The sequence below is a fragment of the Macaca mulatta genome, chromosome 14 (assembly GCF_049350105.2).
Source record: "Macaca mulatta isolate MMU2019108-1 chromosome 14, T2T-MMU8v2.0, whole genome shotgun sequence".
NCBI classification, from domain to species: Eukaryota; Metazoa; Chordata; class Mammalia; order Primates; family Cercopithecidae; genus Macaca; species Macaca mulatta.
The window spans coordinates 71926084-71944384 of NC_133419.1; the positions used below are offsets into that span (position 1 = coordinate 71926084).

At 43.7% G+C, this 18301-nt stretch overlaps 1 protein-coding gene and 1 long non-coding RNA gene across 15 annotated transcripts in view; both read right to left on the reverse strand.

Annotated features, from left to right (window-relative positions):
* Positions 1-18301, reverse strand: part of STIM1 (stromal interaction molecule 1) — a 219746-nt gene that overhangs the window by 198762 nt on the left and 2683 nt on the right.
* Positions 5830-8987, reverse strand: LOC144334343 (uncharacterized). The gene is made up of 2 exons (XR_013404087.1): positions 7720-8987; positions 5830-6564 (listed from the first exon to the last, which is right to left on the reverse strand). It is a non-coding gene; the product is annotated as an uncharacterized LOC144334343 (long non-coding RNA).

Here is an 18301-nt window from a genome sequence, read left to right on the forward strand (position 1 = left end):
GGCGTGAGTCACCGTGCCTGGCCTATATTTCGTTATGTTCCAATTTGCCATTTATTCCCAAAGGAACTTTTTATGTTAAACACCAAGTATATACTATATGCATAGAAAAAGGTCTGAGATAGTTTTATAATTGTTTTCAAGTCAGTGAGAAAAATAATTCAACTTATAGGGATGCTTTTACATATGTTTGCCTTTGCCAGGAAAGAAAGCCTTTATCCTGTGAAGTGACATACACCGGTAGGCAGAGGTTGCAGAAAGTATAAGCCCCAAATGCAAGGTTAATATCTTGGCATGCTATTTGCAAAAAACCAACCAAACAAACAAAATCCAAGCACCATGGTCAACAGGCATATTCCAGCAACCAAGGCCAAGTTGAGGGTTTGTCCTATCACTCCACTCCCGGGAGCATTAAGCCTAGCTCTATAGGTTGCAAGCCTATAGAAAATACAAACAAACAAACAATAAAAGAAGAGGTAGGGGAGGAGAAAATAAAAATTAAAAAAAAAAAAAAGATACAAACTCTAAAGCCAGATGTCAAGGAAAATAACAGCACATTCTGGGCAAATCAGAAAGACACAGAGGGGCCTTATTTGAAAAACTAGCCAAGGCTTTGCCCAAAACCCTTACCCTTGCCAGTCTGTCATAACACCTGAAATTTCAGCACTATAACTTCATTCTGTTCTTTAACAAATATACTCTGAGTACCAAATCTTGCAGGAGCAGGAATAGTCAGAATAGGGAGGTAGATTCATGCCTCACTGACTTAAATAGACAGATTAGCGAGAGGCAGAGTAGTCCGAAAAAGCAGGACAAGAAGTCATTCTGGCTGAAGGAACTGAAGAAGACTCTCTGGATATGAGAACTTAGGTAGGCTTAAAAGGATAAGAGGACATGAAATCATTTGTGCTACCTTAGGAAAGTAACCTGAAGCTAGGGAAAGACCTGGATTTGAATTCTGATTCAGTTGCCTACAGCCTGTAATGACAATCAAGCAAGTTATTTTCCTTTGCTGAATCTATTTCTTCATCTGCAAAAAGGGTATTATAAAGCATACCTCAAAGATAGGTGTGTAAATACTAGCCCTGATCTGGCAAATGGTGGGACTTAAATATCTTTTCCTTATCCCTTTTTCTGGTTGGAAGAGGAACACATACCAGGGAAGGATACTCCAGGACAATAGAAATGACTTGCCAGCTCACAGAGCAAGGCCATTTGAGGGCTACTAGAACAGACAATCAACCTGAAAAGACACCTGAAGAAGTGCAGCAAATCCAGGCCACATCTAGGTCCCAGCCTAAATTTCTCCCCACCATAAGATGTTTGGCAGTCCATTCTGGACAAACATTACATCACTGTAGATTTAGTAGATCAGGAAATGGAAACCCACTCCTCAGCTCCCCAGGAAAAATAGCTCTGTGCCAACTTCTGGTACTCTAGGAGGCTGGAGCAGGACCTAGTGCAAGGAAAGTAGTGAGTCCAACTGCCAACACATTTTAATTAGTCCATCCTTAAAAGACTATAACCACATGAGATTAAAAGGAGCCCCCAGGGAAAGCCTCTGCCCTTCACACAGTTCAGCCAATTAGATATGCTCAAGTGGCCTAATTTTCATCACTGAATTCTTTGGGGAATCAGGCCTCACCAAGCTCTGACTTCTGTCTAAGAGTACAAGCATATGCTCAGCTCAGGAGGAGCAGTTAGGTGTCAGCTATAACAGAAGCAGCATAAGTATGCCTGGAGGTCCTAACACCCTTCCTGCATAGGTAAACTGAGCTAATAGAACTGCCCTCTTGCCAGGCTCCACCCCTTACCCCAGAATGCAATCCATTCCCCAGTGGCTATACCTAACCTAATCCATACTAAAAAGCTAGTTTTGGTCCTCAGTTCAGATATAATGTAAACACCTGGCCAGACACAGTAGCTCACACCTGTAATCCCAGCACTTTGGGAGGCCACGGTGTGAGGATCACTTCAGGCTAGGAGTTCAAGACCAGCCTGGGCAACTCCATCTCCACATAAAAAAAAAGGTTTTAATTTTTTTTTTTTTTTTTTTTTTTAAACAGAGCTTCGCTCTTGTTGCCCAGGCTGGAGTGCAATGGTACAATCTCGGCTCACTGCAACCTCTGCCTCCCGGGTTCAAGCGATTCTCTTGCCTCAGCCTCCCAAGTAGCTGGGATTACAAGCTACCACGCCCAGCTAATTTTTTTGTATTTTTAGTAGAGAGGGGGTTTCTCCATGTTGGTCAGGCTGCTCTCGAACTCCCTACCTCAAGTGACCCACCCGCCTCGGCCTCCCAAAGTGCTGGGATTACAGACGTAAGCCACCGTGCCCAGCCAAGTTTTTGAATTTTCAAAAATTAGTGGAGTGTGGTGGCACCCGCATATAGTCCCAGTTTGGGAGGCTGAGGTAGGAGGATCACTTAAGCCCAGGAGTTGGAGGTTACAGTGAACTATGATCACGCCACTGCACTCCTGCCTGGGCAACACAGTGAGAATATGTCTCAAAAAAAAAAAAAAAAGTGGGAGTAACATAAACACAGTAATACTTGTGCATTAAAGGGGGGTTTTCAGAAATGGAAGTGACTTCGATATTCAAAAGAATTGAGCTGGCCGGGCACGGTGGCTCGCCTGTAATCCCAGCACTTTGGGAGGCCGAGGCGGGCGGATCACAAGGTCAGGAGATCGAGACCACGGTGAAACCCCGTCTCTACTAAAAATACAAAAAATTAGCTGGGCGCGGTTGTGGGCGCCTGTAGTCCCAGCTACTCGGGAGGCTGAGGCAGGAGAATGGCGTGAACCCGGGAGGCGGAGCTTGCAGTGAGCCGAGATCACGCCACTGCACTCCAGCCTGGGCGACAGAGCGAGACTCCGTCTCAAAAAAAAAAAAAAAAAAAAAAAAGAATTGAGCTATAATGGTAAACCAGATGGCAGATATGAAAATGGAGGTAAAGAGCCAGGTGCGGTGGCTCATGCCTATAATCCTAGCACTTTGGGAGGCTGAGGTGGGAGAACCACGAGGTCAGGAGATCGAGACCATCCTGGCTAAAACGGTGAAACCCCGTCTCTACTAAAAATACAAAAAATTAGCCCGGTGTGGTGGCATGCACCTGTAGTCCCAGCTACTCGGGAGGCTGAGGCAGGAGAATGGCATGAACCTGGGAAGCGGAGCTTGCAGTGAGCCAAGATCGTGCCACTGCACTCCAGCCTGGGCGACAGAGCAAGACTCCGTCTCAAAAAAAAAAAAAAAAGAAAAAAAGAAAAGGGAGATAAAGAAACTTTACTCAAAAGCCAATGAACTTTACTCAAAAGCCAATGAACTTTACATTTCCCCAAGAGCTCAGTGCCACTCCCTTGCAACTGGACCAGGTGTAATGCCAGTGTAGCCACACTTTTCCTGTTGTCATTAAGAGTTAGAAAACAAGGCCGGGTGCAGTGGCTCACGTCTGTAATCCCAGCACTTTGGGAGGCCGAGGCAGGCAGATCACCTGAGGTCAGGAGTTGAAGATCAGCCTGGCCAACATGGTGAAACCGTCTCTACTAAAAATACAAAACTTAGCCGGGCGTGGTGGCACACACCTATAGTCCCAGCTACTCAGGAGGCTGAGGTACGGCAATCGCTTGAACCCAGGAGGTGGAGGTTGCAGTGAGCCAAGATCGTACCAAGGCGCTTCAGCCTAGGCGACAGAGGTAGACTCTGTTTCAAAAAAAAGAGAGTTAGTAAACAAGATTATAGGGAAGAGTGAGAACCTAGGAGAACAGAGTACTAAAGAGAGAGGATAAACCAAAGAATTGCAAAGAATAGATCAGACAATTCAGAGGAGAAAAACTAATACAGTAATGATAAATCACTCAAATTTGTGTAAGAATAAATGCCTATTACATTATTTCATAAGATCTGCACACATCAACCTTGTAAGATAGATTCTGTTATCCCCACAATACCCGGGATGAAGAAATTTAAGCCCAGAAAAGTCAAGAGTATCAGATCCCAGGCTAAATTAAGCCTACCTAATTCTTAATCTTGTGGTCTTTTTATTAAACTAGATTTTCCATAAAGAAAGCTGTGAACACTCAAGAGAACCAACCTAGGAAGAGGGAAGAAAATGAAAAAAGTTTCAAGAAAACAATGGAAAGAAAAGGCATTAAGACAGAAGCTACAAAATAGTACACAGTTGTTTTTTAAAACTAGAAAACCTTGTATTCCTCCTCTACTCACTCAGAGTATGTGACTAGATATTGGACAAAACAGCTAGTTTCAGGCCTGCCCTAGTGACACAGAGCTAACACAACCACAGCCCTACTACCTAACAATACCCCTATTAGAGCAGCTTACTCCCCCTCTGAGGAAAACTTAGTACTAAACCAAAGAGATGACCAGATAAGGACTCCAAGCACTCTAACCAGCAAGTCCACCCTAGTTCCTCTGTCCCAAGCCAGGACTTACCCTAGTCTAGAAGAAGTTCCCCCCAAGCATAGCCTAAATTCAGCTACCACTTTGCTTCCACCTTGAGCCCACATGAAGGTTGGCAGAAGACGCTGGGGGAAAGGGATATTAATCATCTTATCTCTGGTCAAAGTAGCTGATAGGAGGCCAGGCATGGTGGCTCATGCCTGTAATCCCAGCACTTTTGGAGGCCAAAGCGAGCAGATCACGAAGTCAAGAGATACCATCCTAGCCAACATGGTGAAACCCCGTCTCTACTAAAAATACAAAAATTAGTCAGGTGTGGTGGCAGGCGCCTGTAATCCCAGCTACTTGGGAGGCTGAGGCAGGAGAATCATTTGAACCCAGGAGGCAGAGGTTGCAGTGAGCCGAGATCGCACCAGCCTGGCAACAGAGCAAGACTCCATCTCAAAAAAAAAAAAAAGAGTACCTGATAGGATATGGTCACTCAGTGTTCTGTCAGCCACTCCATAACCCACTAGAAAACCAGAGATGTAGCCAGGCGCGGTGGCTCATGCCTATAATCCCAGCACTTTGGGAGGCTGAGGTGGGTGGAATGCTTGAGCTCAGGAGTTCCAGATCAGCCTGGGCAACATGGTGAGACCACCCCATCTCTACAAAAAATGTAAAAACTGGCCAGGTATGGTGGTACACACCTGTAGTACCAGCTACTTGTTGGGCCTAGATGGGAGGATCACCTGAGCCCGGGAGGTGGAGGCTGCAGTGGGCTGTGATGGTGCCACTGCACTCCAGTGTGGGTGACACAATGAGACCCTATCTCAGAACAAAACCAAAAAAAAGGAAAAAGAGTATTACAGAAAGCATCTTTACTTCCAATGCCTCCATGAGGTAAAAATTAATATTCCCTTTTTTGCAAATGTGGACAAAAGGGAATATGAGGCTCAGAGAGGAAAAGCAATCTTGTTGAGATCTCACAAACAGAAAAATGGCAAGATCTGGAATTGAAGTCAGGTTTGTCTGTCTCCAAGACTCTGTCTGATTTTCCTAGAGTCAAGGCTCAGCTTTGTTAGGAAGTTTAATAGCTAAAAAGCAAAGAGATGTGGGTTCTCAGACTTAGATTCCACCATGGAGTTACTGTATAACTTTAGGCAAATCATTTCATTTCTTTGGACCCCAGAAAACCCATCTGTAAAATGTAGCAATGTGAAATAAGCATAGGAAGAATTATTTGGTTCCTGAAGTCCTGTGGGTGTAGCCCCTTGCCCAGCACTTCAAATAAGGTCAGTTACTCCATCACTCATCATCCCTTAGCACTGACCCTCCTTCTGACTGCAATATATTTTCTGTTAATGGCACCACCAGTCTCTTCATGACCCACACTCAAAACACTGGTGTATCTTTGACTCTTTTCTTTCTTTCCTTCCCTTCCTACATTTAAACTCTGAGTCCTACTGATTTTACCTCCACAATGCAGACCCTGATCTCTTCTGCTCATGAACAGTTGCAAAGTCTCCTATCTAGGCTGATTGCCTCCAATCTCACCTTTACCAATGTACTGTGCATATTCTGCGAGATTAATCTTGCTAAAGCAGAACTCAGGTCATGTCTCTCCCCTTGTCAAAACCTGCAAGGACTACTTATTCCCTAAAGAATCAAGTAGCCTGACAATTTAGGCCCTCCTTGGTCTTTCCTTGATCTTTTTATGGTACTCTCCTGAAGAGCTACCACTCTCCAGCCAATCTAAACTACTGCCCCACAAAGACTCTTTACTTTTTCCCACTCCAGACCTTTACTCATAACATTTCCTATGACTAGAATACTTTCCTCAAATTCCCTTATATTTCTACGTGAAGTATCTGAAGACCCACTATGCTGCTACCTCCTCTACAAAGCTTCTCTGATCTCCCCCAGCACAGAAGATCACAACTGCCAACAAGACTATCAGTATCAATCACAGGGCACTGAACCAAGATTGCCTTGTACAATAAGCTAGTGAGAGACCTGATGTGAGGATTAACTAAAATAATGCATGTGAAAGTACCTAGCCCAGTCCTGATAAAGAATAGGTACTCAGGCCGGGCGCAGTGGCTCACGCCTGTAATCCTAACACTTCGGGAGGTGGAGGCGGGCAGATCATGAGGTCAAGAGATCGAGACCATCCTAGCTAACATGGTGAAACCCCATCTCTACTAAAAATACAAAAAACTAGCCGGGCGCAGTGGCTGGCGCCTGTACTCCCAGCTACTCGGGAGGCTGAGGCAGGAGAATGGCGTGAACCCGGGAGGCGGAGCTTACAGTGAGCCAAGATCACGCCACTGCGCTCTAGCCTGGGCGACAGAGCGAGACTCTGTCTTAAAAAAAAAAAAAATGAAGAATAGGTACCCAATAAATAGAAGCTCTTATTATAATATAAAATGTGAGCATACATCTTAATTCTCCTACTATATTGAGTCCTTCTATTGGGCAGAGATTGTCTTATAACATATAATAAACATGCTAAATGTTGACTAAAGAGATAAGAACACTAACTACAAAGACACAGCCCCTACCCCAAGGCTTAAATTCAGAACAGTTCAACCAGGGTGATAGTTTTGGAAAATATAAACTGAATATACACCACCCTGTAGCTAACTACTACTTATTCAGAATTTATAAGTAAAATACAGTCTCTCTTTCCATCTCCCACCCCACCTCTAATCCTAGTTTCCCAGGCCACTTGGGTGATAGAATAAACTAACACCACTTAACAGTCCTATAAATTGTAGAATTTTTAAACAAAATGCCTATCTCCACCTAAATTCTAAACTCAAATAGCTGTTTCTTCCCCCCGCCGGCCACCCCACACCAAGTTATTAAACAAAAATAAAAACAATTTTGGTCTCGGGATCAGATAAAGCTAATTTCAAATCCTGGCTCTGCCACCTTCAGAAAATGACCTTAAGTTCTCAGAGTTACAGTTTCTTCATTGGTAAAATGAAAGCAATATCCACCTTTAAGGGTTGTTTTGCAGATGTAAAGCACCTACAAAGGTGCTAAATAAATAGCAGCTATCACCATCTTTTTTTTTTTTTTTTTTTTTTTTTTTGAGACAGAGTCTCACTCTATCATCCAGGCTGGAGTGCAGTGGCATGATCTTGGCTCACTGCAAGCTCCATCTCCCTGGTTCACGCCATTCTCCCGCCTCAGCCTCCCGAATAGCTGGGACTACAGGTGCCCGCTACTATACCCGGCTAATTTTTTTTTTGTATTTTTAGTAGAGATGGGGTTACACCGTGTTAGCCAAGATGGTCTCGATCTCTTGACCTCATGATCGACCTGACTAAGTCTCCAAAGTGCTGGGATTACAGGCATGAGTCACCATGCCCGGCCACTGTCATCATCATTCTTACCATTGAAGTGATTTCAGTTGTCTTAATTACATATTTATCTCTTCCGAGACATGAAGTGTGAGTTCCAGTGACCTTTGCTCTTGTCAGCAAAAGTTTCTCGAAACAAGACCTCCACAAATTTGACCACCCAGCAACAAATACACACACAGACACACACTGCTTTCTAACCTGTGTGTGTATTACATCTGAAGTCCACCCATCTCTCCTGGCTGCTATGTTTCAGAAGCCAGCTCTGGGAACTTGGCAAGCACAGACACATTTGTTCGAACATACACTGTAGTGACGAGAGTTCTGAGAGCTTCCTGAGAGGCCTGAGATAACCCAGAGAGGCCCAACGGGAGCAGAGCTACTGAATCACAATGAGAAAATTAGAGGCACATGAGATTTGAAAGGCTGCCTGCTTGCCTGCCTGCCTGCCTGCCAGTGAGATTTCTGGTCATTACCCAGGCCAGAGATCAACATAAGGCAGCCAGGAGCTCTGTGTATATGGCCAAGAGAGGAAAGGGTCAGATAAGCCCTCACTGGGCCGTGCTGGCAGCACAGTTGCTCTTATTCTTTTGTCTTCTCCATCACGTCTCCCAAGAGGCCCCTCCCCAATGTCTTGAAGGAAAGCTGATGCGATGTCTGCTCAGGCTGGAGTTCTCAGCATCAGAGATAACATTTAAAAAGCCAACAATCTTCACAGGACTATCCTATCTCTCTGCTGCACAACAAGCCTAGGAGTGGGAACCATGAAAGGTTTCCTCCTCCGTTCCACAAGCTAGTCTCAGCAAAGTAGTGAAAGTTCATTCTGTTCATTCAGCTGCCTCAAATTGGACGTGAGGTAAACCCATGTGGGCCATGGAACCAAAGACAGGGAGCAGGAAGACCCAAAGAGGCCTTGCCTACCAGTCTCATGTCCTCTTCAAGCACAGTTCTTCTCCACTCCTACTGCAGCCACCTGCTCAGGGTAGTCATTGCTGTGGCCAACTAAAGTCAATAGCCAAACCATCCCTCAGTATGATGGATAACTGTCACTGAGCACAGCTTCAGTAGGTGCTTAGTAAATAGGGATGAAGTACTAGGTCAGGCAGAAAAATAATCCCTACAGAACTCCTCAGAAAACCCACCATGTGAATTCTATCCCAATCCCAGGGCATGCTTGTCTAAGTGTTTTACAGGAACTGATGTCAAGTACTTGGTACTCTCCCTCCCTACCTACTAAATCCAAAGATCAATTCATTGTTATTCATTCATTTATTCAACAAATTTCTATTAGGCACATACTCTCTGACCAGCACTCTCATAGGTACTGAGGATATGTACTACAGCCAATAAACCAGACATGGCTCTTGCCCTTAAGAGACAAGGAAATATGCAAAAAAAAATAATAAATAAAACACAGTTTTAATTTATTTTTACTTTTCTTTCTTTCTTTACCCTCTCTTATGGTGCTGATAACTCCATTTTTCAAGTGAGGAAACTGTCGTTTGAGAGCTTGGGTCATACTGTCAGCAAGAACTCAAACTAATGCCCAGTGCTCTTGGGTACTAGCTTACTATAAAAGACATATCTTGAGAGGCTGAGGCGGGCGGATTACGAGGTCAGGAGTTCAAGACCAGACTGATCAACATGGTGAAACCCTGTCTCTACTAAAAATACAAAAATTAGCTGGGCGTGGTGGCACCCGCCTGTAATCCCAGCTACTCAGGAGGCTGATACAGGAGAATCACTTGAACCCGGGAGGCGAAGGTTGCAGTGAGCCAAGATTGCGCCACTGCACTCCAGCCGGGGGACAGAGCGAGAATCTGTCTCAAAAAAAATAAAAATAAAAAAAAGACATATCAAGTTGCCTCTTGTTGTAAGTGGTATAAGCAGGGTATGAAGTGTACAGAGAGCACTGTAGATAGTAAGTGCTACCAGAGTTTGTTCAGAGGTCAGCAGTATCTCACAGCTAGTATTAGTGTCAGGAAAGACTTAATAGAGGACTGGAAGTAGGAATAAAGAAGGACAGGTAAAGACATTCTGAAGGAAAGTTAAATGACATAAGTGAAAACAAAAGTGAAGCAGTATAAATAAAAGTTTGTTCTGCAGATCAGAACAAAGAAAAAAGCCTGGCTTGGCCAAGAATGCAGCAAGGGGAGCAGAGGGAGATGGAGTGAGCAAAGTGGTCTGGGGCTGGAACTCTTGAGTCAGGAAAGCAACCACCACCCATAGAGAAATTTTAGAACCTGCACCTTCTCTATTCCATGCTCCCCAGCAGAAAACAAAAGTGTAAGTGCTATTGGCTCATTTCCGGATTTTTCTTGCATGACTTCTCACACAAAAGAAATCTACTCCATTCTGATAAACATGACAGGACCACAGCCATCCCTCTTCAAGTCTCGCCTGCCCTAGCAAGTTGTGTGAACATAGGTAAACTTGTCAAATTCTCAGTGCCCAGAGAGCTTCCCATTGGCACCTTCCAGGTGGCCAACAGTAACCCCACAAAGTTTTTAATACATTTACCCTGCCTGTGGAGGCCCAAATCCATAATGGAGCCAGCTGAATGGCTCAATGGTGAGACATACACCATAAGGCTCTGACCCATCTCCTTCAGATGCCTATTCTATACATTCCAGCAAACAGATTCCTCATTGCTCTGAACAGATATTCTCAAAAGAGTGGTACAGGGTGCATATATTAAGCACCATATAAAACAGATATTGCTGGGCTTCTTTTTCTGTGCCTAATATAAAAACCTCTCTAGCTGGATAGGTGCAAAGAAGCAGCACTTGACATTTGACTTTGTATATCCCTAATTCTGCCCAGACCAATTTCTATGAACATAATATAAAACTGTGAACTGCTTCCTGGTTCTCCTCTGTATAGGTCCCAGACCTCCTAACAATCCAAACAGGCTCCATTAGGGTAGACAGCTCCACAGCAGAGTAAGAACAACATATGAATGAGAATCAGAGAAAATTATATTCTAGCCCTGGCTTACCAAAACCTTGGGGAAGTTTGTTCTTCTGATATGTAAATAAGAAGTTTGGGAGAGATGGTCTCTAAAACCCCTTCCAGCTTTCACATACTAGGATTTAAGTCCTAGCACCTAACACCAATGGCCTAAAAAGTCAGAATAAAGTTTTTCGTCTGTCATTGTGAGTCCCAATGCAATGCCATCTACAAATCTAACTCTCAGAAGCCAAGTTGGAGTAGTAAAGGCTCCAAAGTCAGTGGCTGTAAAATGGGCTCCAAAATAAAAGGTATCAAACAAAAAAGGTTGGGAGGCAGGACTACAGTCTAGGATAAAAAGCTAGTTTCACATTGGAGCCCAGGAGTCCAGGGAGAAGGAAAAAAGGATACGTCATATCAAAGCAATGAAGTAATGCATGAACCAAGAGACATAATATAAAAGGGAGTATAAAAAGACTCAACAAGATTCTAGGTCATAAGCAAAGGAAGTCAAAGAAAAACTAAAAGGCCGCAGCACCTAGAAGTGATTGTTCCCCAGAGCATGGCCCTTGGGCAATGTCAGAGGCATCCTTTAAGATGACCCCTAGTGGTCCTTGCCCTCCTAGTATTCATGCCCTTATGTAATTCCCTCAACTTGAGGATGGGCTGGACTTACTAATGAACAGAATATAGAAGAAGTGATGGCCTATCAATTCCAAGATTAGATGATAAAAAGATGGAGGTGTCCATCTTAGGCACTCTCTCTTTCACTCTCTTGGACCACTTGTTCTAGGGGAAACCAATCATCATGTCCAGTACAGCCCACTGTAGAGACCCATATGGCAAGGGACCAAGGCCTGCCAACAACCATGTAAATTAGCTTAAAAGCAAATACTCTCCCCCAAACAGAGTCTTCAGCCCCAGCCAACAGCTTGACTGCAATCTCATGAGAGACTCTGAGCCAGAGGCACCCAGTTAAGCAATATACAGACTCCCGATGCACAGAATCTATGAGATAATGTTTATTATTTTAACCCTCTCTGTTTTGCATAATTTGTTATACCCCAATAAGTAACCAATGCAGTGGACCAGGCCCTTTTCTCAGCCATTTCAAGACTGCAGGTGAAGTTAGGGAGGGTGGATATACTCAATAAGAGAGTACAGCTGGAGCTAAGGTCAAATATTAGCACCCAGACTTTATTAACAGTCTCCCCATGGCCTACAGTAAGCCTTGAATAAAAGCCTGGTTTGCCGCACCAGAGTTATGCATGTTGTCTGGGTATAGCTGAAGTAAGACAATGAAACTACAGTAGTCCTCCTTTATTCTCAGGGGATACATGCTAAGACCCCCAGTGGATAGCACCAAACCTATACCTACTATGTTTTCCTACACATACATACCTATGATAAAGTTTAACTTATAAATCAGTAAGATATGAACAACAATAACTAATAATAAAGTAGAATAATTATAACAATATGTCAGCAATCACTCTTGCACTTTGGGGCCATGATTAAGTAAAATAAGGATTACCTGAACATAAGCACTGCGACACCAAGACAGTTGATCTGATCCCTAAGATGGCTACTAAGTGACTAAAGCACAGGTAGCTTATGGTACATGAATATGCTGGACAAAGGGTTGATTCACGTCCTGGGCAGGATGGAGCAGGACAGCATGAGATTTCATCATGCTACTCAGAATGGTGTGCAATTTAAAACTTATGAACTATTTCTGGAATTTTCCACTTAATATTTTCAGATTTGGCTGGGCACAGTGGCTAATACCTGTAATCCCAGCACTTTGGGAATCCAAGCTGGGAAGATCCCTTAAGTCCAACAGTTCTAGACCAACCTGGGCAACATGGAGAAACCTCATCTTTTCAAAAAATAGAAAAATTAGCTGGGCATGGTGGCACATGCCTGCAGTCCCAGCTACTTGGGAGGCTGAGGTGGGAGGATCACCTGAGCCCAGGAAGGTCGAGACAACAGCATGTATCTTATACATGTATATATACTTTTTTTACCCCCAGACCTCAGTTGACCTCAAGTAACTGAAACCACAGATAAAAGGGGACTACTTGGCTGGGCACAGTGGCTAACGTCTGTAATCCTAACACTTTGGGAGGCCAAGGCACACAGATCAGGAGGTCAGGAGATCGAGACCATCCTGGCTAACACAGTGAAACCCTGTCTCTACTAAAAATACAAAAAATTAGCTGGGTGTGGTGGCCAATATGCAGTACTTAAAGGAACCTGCTCAGTCATTCGGATGCATATGCAACTCCGGAGTACAGAAGAGGTAGCACCTCCTGGGATAACCCTTGGCCAGTGAAGGTGAGGTGGTGGATGAATACTCCCCTCCTCTATCACCTGTAGAATGCAATGTTTCTATCTCTTAACCTTTGAATTAGGCAGCAGCTTTCTATAAGGCTTCTCAGAGGGTCTCCAAGTGGCACTGAGCCTCAGATGCTCACAGTGGTGTTAGCTCCATAGTGCACCTGTCCATTCCCTGTTTCATTCTTCACAATTCCCATCCCTCATTTCTTGAAGTCACTTCTCCAAAATAAACTCTCTGCAAGGCCCTATCCCAGGTCTTACTTTTTAGGGGGAATTTAGGATAAGACAAGGTCTTGGGATGATTTCCTGCTTTTAGACCACAATTTTTTTCAAAGTCATTTGAAAGTATTCAATGTATTATTATTTATACTTTGTTGTATATCTTAGTATTTCATGATTTTTTTAATCAACTGTAACAACAACAGCAACAACAAAGCTCTGGAGGCCCAGTTTGGTCTCTTTTTTTCTCCCTAAAAGCCTGACAGCAACCAGACCTGCTGAGTTTCCTAAAGAATCATTTCCCACAAAGGGAAGTGTACCACAGCATGCCCACGAAGCCACTCAGCAATGTATATCAAAGGCTACCCAGCAGGAAACCAGAGGGGCCCCTCGGGGCTGAAACCCAAGTCCTGTAGAGACCTAGGAAACTACTCCCCTCAACAAGATCTCATCACTTCCTTGCCAAAGAGCTCTTCTTAACACGAAGGCCCCATATCCCTAAGGGGCCCGTAGATAGAATTCAGGAGGCCTGTGAATTTGGATGGGAAAGAAATTACATCTTTGTTTTCAATATTCTCTTACTGAAAGTTAGCATTTCCTTCAATTACATATGGAGCAACCAACCACAATAATATTAGCAATACCTGTGATTTTGTCATCAATAGAAATCAACAGATGTTTTCATATCACATTACATTGCTACAGATATCTCAAAGTATTATTTACACTCATCATTACTTCTAAATTACAGTAAAAAAATAGAGGCCAGGCGCGGTGGCTCATGCCTATAATCCCAGCACTTTGGGAGGCTGAGATGGGAGATCACGAGTTCAGGAGATCAAGACCATCCTGGCTAACAAGGTGAAACCCCATCTCTACTAAAAATACAAAATAATTAGCCGGGCATGGTGGCGGGCGCCTGTAGTCCCAGCTACTCGGGAGGCTGAGGCAGGAGAATGGCATGAACCCGGGAGGCAGAGCTTGCAGTGAGCAGAGATCGCACCACTGCACTCCAGCCTGGGCAACAGAGCGAGATTCCGTCTCAAAAAAAAAAATAGAACCACTACTAGATCACACATGACTGCAATCTTCCTACCTATGGGCGCTCATGTGAGGTGGCTGGCCAACAATGAAGCAACTCTGCCTAATTATCATCCAGCTACCAAACAGTGAAACCAGATATTTACAATGCCCCCTTTCCTCCAACCTCCCCGAGTCAGACTACTCTCTCCTGTTCTCTTCTGCCTCCACCCAACCCCTCCTTTCCAGGAAGCCCTCTGCAGCCACCTTAGTCTAGCCCAGCCCACACAGATCTCTTTTAACCCTTAGCCTACAATGTCTATACTGCCTGATTTTGCACATCATTAAGCCTGTACATTATGTTGTATTTAATATTCCCTAAATATATGTGGCCTTACAAAACGTTGACTTCTTCAGTAGCCCTAAGTTCCTTCCATAGTGAAAAGCAAGCAGTGAGCACCCATTATTTTGACTTATAAATTGAAAAACTGATTAAGTTAAGGTCCCTGACTCAAATTTCCTAGTCTAGTTCTACTAATAACCCACCATGAAACCTCTAATGCCTATCTGGATGCCAGTTTCCTCATATGTAAAAATAGGTGGGGTGAACTAACTGATGTTTCTATCTCTTAACCTTTGAATTAGGCAGCTGCTTTTCATCTCAAGATCTGAGAAAAATTACAAAGAAACTGTAAAGCCTCCCCCAGCTCTCCCAGGCAGGGTTAGTCACTTACTCCTCTGGGCTTCCCACAGCTTTCTGCATGTATATACAATACCTCTATTGCAGTATTTATCAGAAAGTTTTGAGAGTGGCTAAAGTAGAGGTAGAGAGAAGAATCAGACTGCCTGGATTCAAATTCTGGCTTCCTTATTATTTGTGTAAACATGGGCAAGTTATTTAACCTCTCTATGATTTAATTTTCTCACCTATAAAATGGGGATAACATAACATAGGATGGTAATAAGAATTTAATAAAACAAAATGTTTAAATAGTGCCTGACATGTAGCAAGCTCTAAAAAAGTTAGGTGCTATTATTATCATTGATGTTATTGTATTAATCTGTCCTACAATTAGGTTCAGGCTTTAACTAAATCTCTGTTCCCCTCTCATTCTCCATGATAGCATCCTGTTTTATGTTTTCTTCCATGCCACGTTCCACAAGATAATATATTTATTCATGTGTTTATTATCTGTCTCATCAACAAGACTGTAACTTCCATGAAGGAAGGAACATGTCTGTTTTGTTCATCCTTAAATCCCCACAGGAACATATTACCTGGCCCAGAGAAGGCACTCAAATATTAATACTTGTTTAATAAATACCATATTAGCTGGCATTGTTCAATGTTTGCTGAATCAATTAACCTGTCAAAACTGAGGCCTGGGAGCAGATTATATCCTGGCTACCCCAGGCTTAGTGTGTCCCTCTCCCCAGGTCCCAGTATTAGCTTCAGCCAAGCCCCACCTACCTGCTCTTGGCCCTAGCCCAGTTCCGGGAGCCAACCTCAGCTAAAATTAGCATAGCTACCAAGATGGCCAGGCCATTTATAGCCTTGGAGGCAGCAGCAACTAGCTGGGGATAGGAGGCAGGGTTCTGGCCTGCCACTCCATCAGAGGTTGATTGAGAAGCCAGCCTGCACTCTGCACACTGCCTAGATGCCTATCCTCCAAGGTCCTGTCCTAGCTACACTGAACCAAACCACAGTTCCTGATTAGAGGCCCTCGATACCTCCAACACTGGCAGCCACAACTCCAGACTCCACCTGAGGTCCCTCATGCACATTCTACAGAAACCATTATCGTTTTCTAGAGTCTAAGGGTGGTTCCAAGCATCTATATTAGGCCAGCTTCAGAAACGCAAGCCCCAGAGTTGCACAGGCAGGCAGAGATCTTTACTGAGAAAGTGACTTAGCATGGCTGGGTGTACGGGTATTAAGGAGCGAGAAGGTGACAGGAATGGCCTCTCCACGGCCCAGTGAGAGATCCTCCTTGCAGAGCACCTGCCTTCACTCCAGGATCAGGCTTTCGTAGTGTTTATTGTATGCATGCTAAAGCCATAAGCATTTTAACTAAATCATTCTTAGAATCAAATATTTTAACTAACTAAAAAGAGACAGATGGGTATATACATCCAAAAGATAAAAAATCAAATTCTCTGGGCCCCTGCAAAACACTCTCCAGAGCAGAAAAAAAGTGCAGCTCTTTTCTTGGCTCTCAGCTACAGAGTCACTAGGGCCTGCCTAATTGTCAGAAGGAAAGCAACATTCTCTGGCCCTGCCTAGCACTCCTTTAACAGGGCAGGACCTGAGAAGATGGAAGAAATCCAAGACTTAAGCATCAGAAGATCTGCCTATAAGAAAGACCAAGCACAGGACCAGGTTTCTTCACTCATAAAAGTGGGAACAATACCACCTGCCCTGCATTGTAACAGGGCTATTGTGAGACTGTTGGAAAAACAGCTGTGTAATTGTAAAATACAAACTGTAGAGAACACACAAATTGACTGGGTATGCTGAATCTGATTTTTAATAGTAGTAGTTTTAAGAGCAAGTAAACCTCCTCCTGTGTTCTGGGGATACAGAGAGGCTGGAAAGGATGCAAGAGTTCCTAGTTGCATAGAAAGTTTCTCTCCAAACTCTTTTGAAGATCCCAGTCTATATAAACCACCTCTTTGCAAAAATAAGACCCTTTCTGAGTCAGAGACAAAACCCCAGGCAGACCCAAGGGGAAAAGCTACCATAACAATAGTGTTGGAACCTCCAGGTTTCCACAAACCTTAGACATTCACAGCACCTAAGGTCTCTCTGAGACTTTCCTCCCTGGAATTCACTATTATTGTGACAACATAAACCAGTTTCTAAACTGAGCAAGAGTAGGTCTAAGTGGTATAATCAGCATAGCCAGGCCTCTGAAATATATGCTGTGTGAAGAATTGTCTCCAAAAACTCAAGTCATGGGGTGGTCCTGAGGAAGGCTAGAATGCCTTTTACTTCAAGCAAAACAAACAAACAACAACAACAAAAACAACAACAACAACAAAAACAACCTTCCTAAAAGCCAATGTCTAAAATTCAAAATTTCATCCCTTTAGTTTATGTCTAAAATATAGAACAGCCACTCCCCAAAAAATACTCATTTTATGTCAGGCACTCACATTTTGGAGTGAAAAAAGACATATTATCAGTTATAAACAGGAATGTCACAGGGATAGCAAGAGATGATAATTAGGTCTACTTCACAGTTCAGTCTACATTTGCCCACTAGTCTTTCCCTTCATAGCCCAAAGAGAACCAAGCTTTGAGTCAGGTGTCAAGGGTCAAGGAGACTCTCTATGGAGAGACAGGATTAATAGGCAAGAAGAACCTATCTAGAAAGCAACAGCCAGGTATCCTACTTACAATATGGGCAACCCTGGCCTCATTTGGAAACTAGCCCCCTTGGAACATCTGGAACTTAAAAAGGTATTGCCCAATAAAGGGTCTACCACCAAAGCCAGCTTCTGGATCCATCCATGAAACTCCCCAGCCACCATGACCTATTATTTCCTTTTCTTACTTGTATCAGCAGGTGCCCACTGAGACATCCCCTCATTTGAACTTGCTTATGCTCAGAAACAACTTATCTATAAACTCTCCCCAACTCTGCAGGTCACAGCTTTGGGCAGATCACAGCCAAACGGTGAGAGAAATGAGAAAAGAGAACTGATCTTCTAAGCCTTATGTAAAATGACTGGATTTTAACAGAGTTCCTTGACGGGTACAGTGGCTCACATCTGTAATCCCAGCACTTTGGGAGGGATCCCTGCACAACACAGACAGACCCTGTCTGTACAAAAAATTAAAAATAGAAAGAAAAAAAAAAAGTTAGCCAGGTCCAGTGGCTCTTGTGTTTAGTCCCAGCTACTGGGAGGCTGACACAGGAGGATGACCTGAACCCAGGAGTTTGAGACTGTAGTGAGCTGTGATCACACTACTGCATTACAGCTTGAACGACAGATCAAGACCCTGTCTC